Consider the following 7091-nt stretch of genomic DNA (forward strand, 5'->3'; position numbering starts at 1 on the left):
TAATTCATAGTTTTGATGCCTTCAGTGAGAATCTACTTTTGGCCTGTACTGTTTAACAAAATATCCCATTTATGAATTCATATTATATTCATGTATATATATATTATATGAACATAATATATTATGTTCATGAATTCATGTATACCTCCATTATTGAATAATGTGTCAACAGAGTCTGGTGGTGGTAAGAAGAAGAAGAAGGGTGGCTCCATGCAGACTGTGTCATCACAGTTCAGGGTGTGTATATTAAACCAATAACAACAAATCAATCATCTAATAGAATGGTGAAGAGGATGTTTTGATTGCATTCTTATCCCAACAGGAGAACTTGGGCAAACTGATGACCAACTTAAGGAGCACCCATCCTCACTTTGTGCGTTGTCTGATTCCAAATGAAATTAAGAAACCAGGTAAAAGGTGTTTGGTCAATAAAGTCAATAAAGATCTGTGCATTATTCAAGTATTACATTGAGAATAGAAGATCTCATGTACTTGACAGGTTCTATGCAGAACTTCCTGGTCATCATAAACATGTAATTGCTCTAACTCTTGTATTGTCCTTGAAAAATACACATCTCTCTCTATTAACAGGTCTTATGCAGAACTTCCTGGTCATCCACCAGCTCAGGTGCAATGGTGTACTTGAGGGTATCAGAATCTGCAGAAAGGGTTTCCCAAGCAGAATCCTATATGGTGACTTCAAGCAGAGGTGAACTGACAAAACCAAAGAAGTATTACACTTATTCAATACTGCATTAAGAGATGAGAAAAATAATAATGTATATGTACATGTATTTATTCTGACCAGATACAAAGTGCTGAATGCCAGTGTGATCCCTGATGGTCAATTCATTGATAACAAGAAGGCTGCTGAGAAGCTCTTGGGATCAATTGATGTTGATCACACCCAGTACATGTTTGGACACACAAAGGTAGATACGTTTCATGCAATCTATTATCGGCTTGTCACAAGTTTTTTTTGTGTGTCAAATTCATGCTGATATTTTCCTTAATCTCTCAGGTGTTCTTCAAAGCTGGTTTGCTGGGTACCCTTGAGGAGATGCGAGATGAGAAACTGGCTACCCTGGTCACAATGACTCAGGCTCTCTGTCGCACATACCTGATGAGGAGGGAGTTTGTCAAGATGATGGAAAGGAGGTAATTTTATTTTATTATTATTTTATTTTAGGGATAAGAAGTCTTAAAGATTGCTATAGTTTGTATTGTATCAGTTGTATAGTCCTATTTCACTTGCAAGCTATTTCATGTGATCATAGTTTAACATAGAAGGCTTGAAGATAAGATTCACCACTTTTCTTGCATAGGGAGGCTATTTTCACCATCCAGTACAATATACGCTCATTCATGAATGTCAAGACCTGGCCATGGATGAAGGTTTACTACAAGATCAAGCCCCTACTGAAGAGTGCTGAAACTGAAAAAGAGCTGGCCAACCTGAAGGAGGAGCATGACAAACTTAAAGATGTCCATGCAAAGGTTGAGGCCAAGAAGAAGGAACTCGAGGAGAAGATGGTGGCTCTGGTGCAAGAGAGGAATGACCTGGCACTGCAAGTGGCATCTGTAAGTGTATATTGTACCATTTCATGTTCACAATCATACCACTACCCAGTCTCAGCATTGTGTTTTCAATACAAATCAGATGCCATGCTTCTATCTTATATTTACAATAGGGAAATGAGGGTCTTAATGATGCTGAGGAGAGGTGTGAGGGTCTTATCAAAAGTAAGATCCAGCTCGAGGCCAAGCTCAAAGAGACAACCGAGAGATTGGAGGATGAAGAGGAAATCAATGCTGAGCTGACTGCCAAGAAGAGGAAACTGGAGGATGAGTGCTCTGAGCTCAAGAAGGACATTGATGATCTGGAGCTGACCTTGGCCAAAGTGGAGAAGGAGAAACATGCTACCGAGAACAAGGTTTGGATTTCTAAAGGGCAGATCAAGTGTGTTGTAAATAAAATATCATAGTTACACTGTTTACTAATTCAAAATTAGATAACTAGATATATACTTTATTGATCAATAAGGGGGAATTCAAGGTCTCAGTAGCATACAGACATCACACACAACATGCACTAACAGCAGAAAAACTAATAAAAGTATTATGTGTAGGTCAAGAACCTAACTGAAGAGATGGCCTCCCAGGATGAGTCCATTGCTAAGCTAACAAAGGAGGAGAAAGCCCTACAAGAGGCCCATCAGCAGACTCTTGATGATCTTCAGGTAGAGGAAGACAAAGTCAACACTCTGACCAAATCCAAGAGACTAAGCTTGAACAGCAAGTGGATGATGTAAGTTCTTAACCAACAGGAGTTTACAAATAAATCTACATTTGATAAATTTTCCCACATGCTCACCTCAAACTTCAAATTGGCAGCTTGAGGGTTCCCTGGAGCAAGAAAAGAAGCTCCGTATGGACCTTGAGAGAACTAAAAGAAAGCTTGAGGGTGACCTGAAGCTGGCCCAGGAGAACATCATGGATCTGGAGAACGACAAGCAACAGTCTGAGGAGAAGCTGAAGAAGTAATGCATGATTCCACTGAGCAACACCATTTATGCAAACTTTTAATCAAAATACGACTAAACACTTTTGTGTAAGCGTTTACTGACATTTATTTTACTTTACTGTGACATAGGAAGGACTTTGAAACAAGCCAACTTCTTAGCAAGATTGAGGATGAACAATCACTGGGTGCTCAGCTGCAGAAGAAGATCAAGGAGCTTCAGGTTTAATTATTCTCTAGCGAATCAAAATCTGAGCTTTTTTGCAATTTTCTGTCTTACAAATATACTTGTTACCAATAGGCCCGCATTGAGGAACTAGAGGAAGAGATTGAGGCTGAGCGTGCAGCTCGTGCCAAGGTTGAGAAGCAGAGAGCTGATCTTTCCAGGGAACTTGAGGAGATCAGTGAAAGGCTTGAGGAGGCTGGTGGTGCCACTGATGCTCAAATTGAGATGAACAAGAAGCGTGAGGCTGAGTTCCAGAAGCTGCGTCGTGACCTTGAGGAGTCCACCCTGCAGCATGAAGCCACTGCTGCAGCTCTCCGCAAGAAGCAGGCCGACAGTGTGGCTGAGCTGGGAGAGCAGATTGACAACCTCCAACGTGTCAAGCAGAAGCTTGAGAAGGAAAAGAGTGAATTCAAGATGGAAATTGATGATCTTGCCAGCAACATGGAGGCTGTTGCTAAAGCTAAGGTTGATGAGATGTTTACCCTCATGTTATCTTTTAAACAAACCAACTTACAATAAACTTGTTTGCTACTAATGGGCATTTTCATAAACAGGGAAATCTGGAGAAGATGTGCCGCACCCTTGAGGACCAACTCAGTGAAACCAAGGCCAAGAGTGATGAGGCTGCCCGGCAGGTCAATGACCTCAGTGCTCAGAGAGCAAGACTTCAGACTGAAAATGGTGAGCTTGGCCGCCAGGTTGAGGAGAAAGATGCTCTTGTGTCTCAGCTGACCAGAAGCAAACAGGCCTTCACTCAGCAAATTGAGGAGCTGAAGAGACTGAATGAAGAGGAGGTCAAGGTACTGATATACTGATGCACCAAGAGAAAACAAATTGGATTACATAGAACACATTATGTGAAAGGCTTTAACACCCTCACTTGTTTACAAATAGGCCAAGAATGCCCTGGCCCATGCTGTTCAGTCTGCACGCCATGACTGCGATCTCCTGAGGGAGCAGTTTGAGGAAGAGCAGGAGGCTAAAGCTGAACTGCAGCGTGGCATGTCCAAGGCCAACAGCGAGGTTGCTCAGTGGAGGACCAAGTATGAAACTGATGCCATCCAGCGTACTGAGGAGCTTGAGGAGTCCAAGTATGTGTTAAAGATGCAACAAAGTGAATTTGGATGTTAATTAAAACCTTGCATTTTCTTGAGGAAAACCCATCATGTCCCTCTTACATTAATCTGTTGGTATTTCCAGAAAAAAGCTTGCCCAGCGTCTGCAGGAGGCTGAGGAGCAAATCGAGGCTGTCAACTCCAAGTGTGCCTCTCTGGATAAGACCAAGCAGAGACTCCAGGGTGAAGTTGAGGACCTCATGATTGATGTGGAGAGAGCCAATGGTGTAGCTGCCAACCTTGACAAGAAGCAAAGAAACTTTGACAAGGTATTGTCTCCACAACACCATTTAAATGTGGAATGTAGATAAAAGCTTTGTAAGTATAAGCCTTACAACAAAAACTGTTTCTAAAAGGTCCTGGCAGAATGGAAGCAGAAGTACGAGGAGAGTCAGGCAGAGTTGGAGGGTGCCCAGAAAGAGGCTCGTACTCTCAGCACTGAGATGTTCAAGATGAAGAACTCCTATGAGGAGTCTCTTGACCACCTGGAGACCCTGAAGAGGGAGAACAAGAATTTGCAACGTGAGTCAAATCAACCCAATCCATATCCCAATCAAAATATTTTAAAACATCCGGATTATGAAACATAATATTCGAATATCCTGTAATATGTATATTTGCAGAGGAGATCTCAGACCTGACTGAGCAGCTTGGTGAGACTGGAAAGAGCATCCATGAGCTGGAGAAGGCCAAGAAGACTGTAGAAACTGAAAAGGCTGAGATCCAGACAGCCCTGGAGGAGGCTGAGGTAGAAATTCAGATGGGCTTTTCTACACAAAATTGAAATGATATGAGAAATGTCATATTTAAAAATTCTTCATTTTCTTTGTTTAGGGAACTCTCGAGCATGAGGAGTCCAAGATTCTTCGTGTCCAACTGGAACTCAACCAGGTCAAGGGTGAGGTTGACAGGAAACTTGCAGAAAAGGATGAGGAGATGGAGCAGATCAAGAGGAACAGCCAGAGGGTGATTGACTCCATACAGAGCACTCTGGACTCTGAGGTCAGGAGCAGGAATGATGCCCTGAGAATCAAGAAGAAGATGGAGGGAGACCTCAATGAGATGGAAATTCAGCTGAGTCATGCTAACCGCCAGGCTGCTGAGTCCCAGAAACAACTGAGAAATGTACAAGGTCAACTCAAGGTCAGTTATAAAATATAAAAAGTAGTACAAGGGTACTATGTGATCCCATCTAACCGCCATTACTATCTATTTGACAAGTATCTCCATAAAACACCTGAACTGTCTATTGGTAGCATGAAATCTCTTTTGTCATTCCATGTTTTCTATTAGGATGCCCAACTGCACCTTGATGATGCTGTCAGAGGACAAGAAGACATGAAGGAGCAGGTTGCCATGGTGGAGCGCAGGAACGGCCTGATGGTGGCTGAGATTGAGGAGCTCAGAGCTGCCCTGGAGCAGACAGAGAGAGGCCGCAAAGTGGCTGAACAGGAGCTAGTTGATGCCAGTGAGCGTGTTGGCCTTCTGCACTCTCAGGTGAACATATCTTTTTTTACCTCACATAAAATAATTTTTTCCATCATTTCCACAGTACTTTCAAAAGATTTTTCTTCATTTAACATTTAACAAATTATTTCTGAATGGTAGAACACAAGTCTGATTAACACCAAGAAGAAGCTTGAGGCTGACCTGGTTCAGGTCCAAAGTGAGGTTGATGACATCGTCCAGGAGGCTAGAAATGCTGAGGATAAGGCCAAGAAAGCTATCACTGATGTAAGTAGTGATATATTTTTCTTAATTCATCCCTAACATATTAAATATGTGAACATTAAGGATATGTTTTCATGCTACCTTCCATAAACAATCATGCTGTCATCTAGGCTGCCATGATGGCAGAGGAGCTGAAGAAGGAGCAGGACACCAGTTCTCATCTGGAGAGGATGAAGAAGAACCTGGAGGTCACTGTGAAGGATCTGAAGCACCGCCTGGATGAGGCTGAGAATCTGGCCATGAAGGGTGGCAAGAAACAACTCCAGAAACTGGAGTCCAGGGTGAGTGGCTAAACCTGGGTGAGATGAAAATTGTTCAGAATATAATGAATAAAATGAAGACCTTGTCTGAAATGAAAATGTTGCTCATGTAAAGGTCCGTGAGCTGGAAGGTGAGGTTGAGAATGAACAACGACGTGGTGTCGATGCTGTCAAGGGAGTGCGCAAATACGAGAGGAGGGTGAAGGAACTCACCTACCAGGTACAAACTTTATTTAACCACTACTGAAATACATTTAACTTGAGGAGTACAACAATTGACAGATTGTTTTTCTTTTCAGACTGAGGAGGATAAGAAGAATGTCACCAGACTGCAGGACTTGGTTGACAAGCTGCAGCTGAAGGTCAAAGCCTACAAGAGGCAGGCTGAGGAAGCTGTAAGCAGTCTCTTATATTGCGTATATGGCCAAATGTCTTGCCTTTCATATTAATATAAATATATATATAAAGCGTCTGTATTCATCAAACAACTTCTCATCATTAGGAGGAGCAAGCCAACGGCTACCTGTCCAAGTTCAGGAAGGTTCAGCATGAGCTAGAGGAGGCTGAGGAGCGTGCTGACATTGCTGAATCCCAGGTCAACAAGATGAGAGCAAAGAGCCGTGATTCTGGAAAGGTAAATCTAATTTGCCATATTTCAATGTGTTGTAAGTCATCATATGTCCCTACTCAATTACATTAAATTTCTCAATTTTTCTGTCTTAGGGCAAGGAGGCTGCAGAATAAATCCTGTCAAATCTTCTGCCTTGTCACTCAGCTGGATTAATATCCTGATTACTGTGGCTATTTTGTAACTACTACATAATAAACATCTCTTCATTATACTGTATATGAGTTCATTGTTTTTAAATGTCAGTGAGAATAATTTGCATGTTTTGATTTCATACTGCTATTTAAAATCACTTAATAATGAAATAATGAGAGATGCTTTTTAGATATCTGAAGGGAACTGAAAACGGCTACATTTTGGTGTGCTCAATACTCAGGTAGGTAGGTAGATAGATAGATAGATAGATAGATAGATAGATAGATAGATGGATAGATGGATAAAAACTTTAATGATGTCTGTGTTGCACTCCAGGAGAAGTGAGGATATGTCCAGTATTGTGATGGTCCCGTGGCCTAACATAGCTGGCAAACAACTCCTGCTCTGTGTTTCATTACAGGTCATCTAAACCTGCCAGATTAATCATAGAAGCAGCCCATCCACAAATTAGCAT

At 41.8% G+C, this 7091-nt stretch overlaps 1 pseudogene; it reads left to right on the forward strand.

Annotated features, from left to right (window-relative positions):
* Positions 1–325: 325 nt before the first annotated feature.
* Positions 326–6678, forward strand: LOC125304489 (annotated as a pseudogene).
* The last annotated feature ends 413 nt before the right edge of the window (positions 6679–7091 follow it).

Source organism: Alosa alosa, chromosome 12, assembly GCF_017589495.1.
Source record: "Alosa alosa isolate M-15738 ecotype Scorff River chromosome 12, AALO_Geno_1.1, whole genome shotgun sequence".
Classification (NCBI taxonomy): domain Eukaryota; kingdom Metazoa; phylum Chordata; class Actinopteri; order Clupeiformes; family Clupeidae; genus Alosa; species Alosa alosa.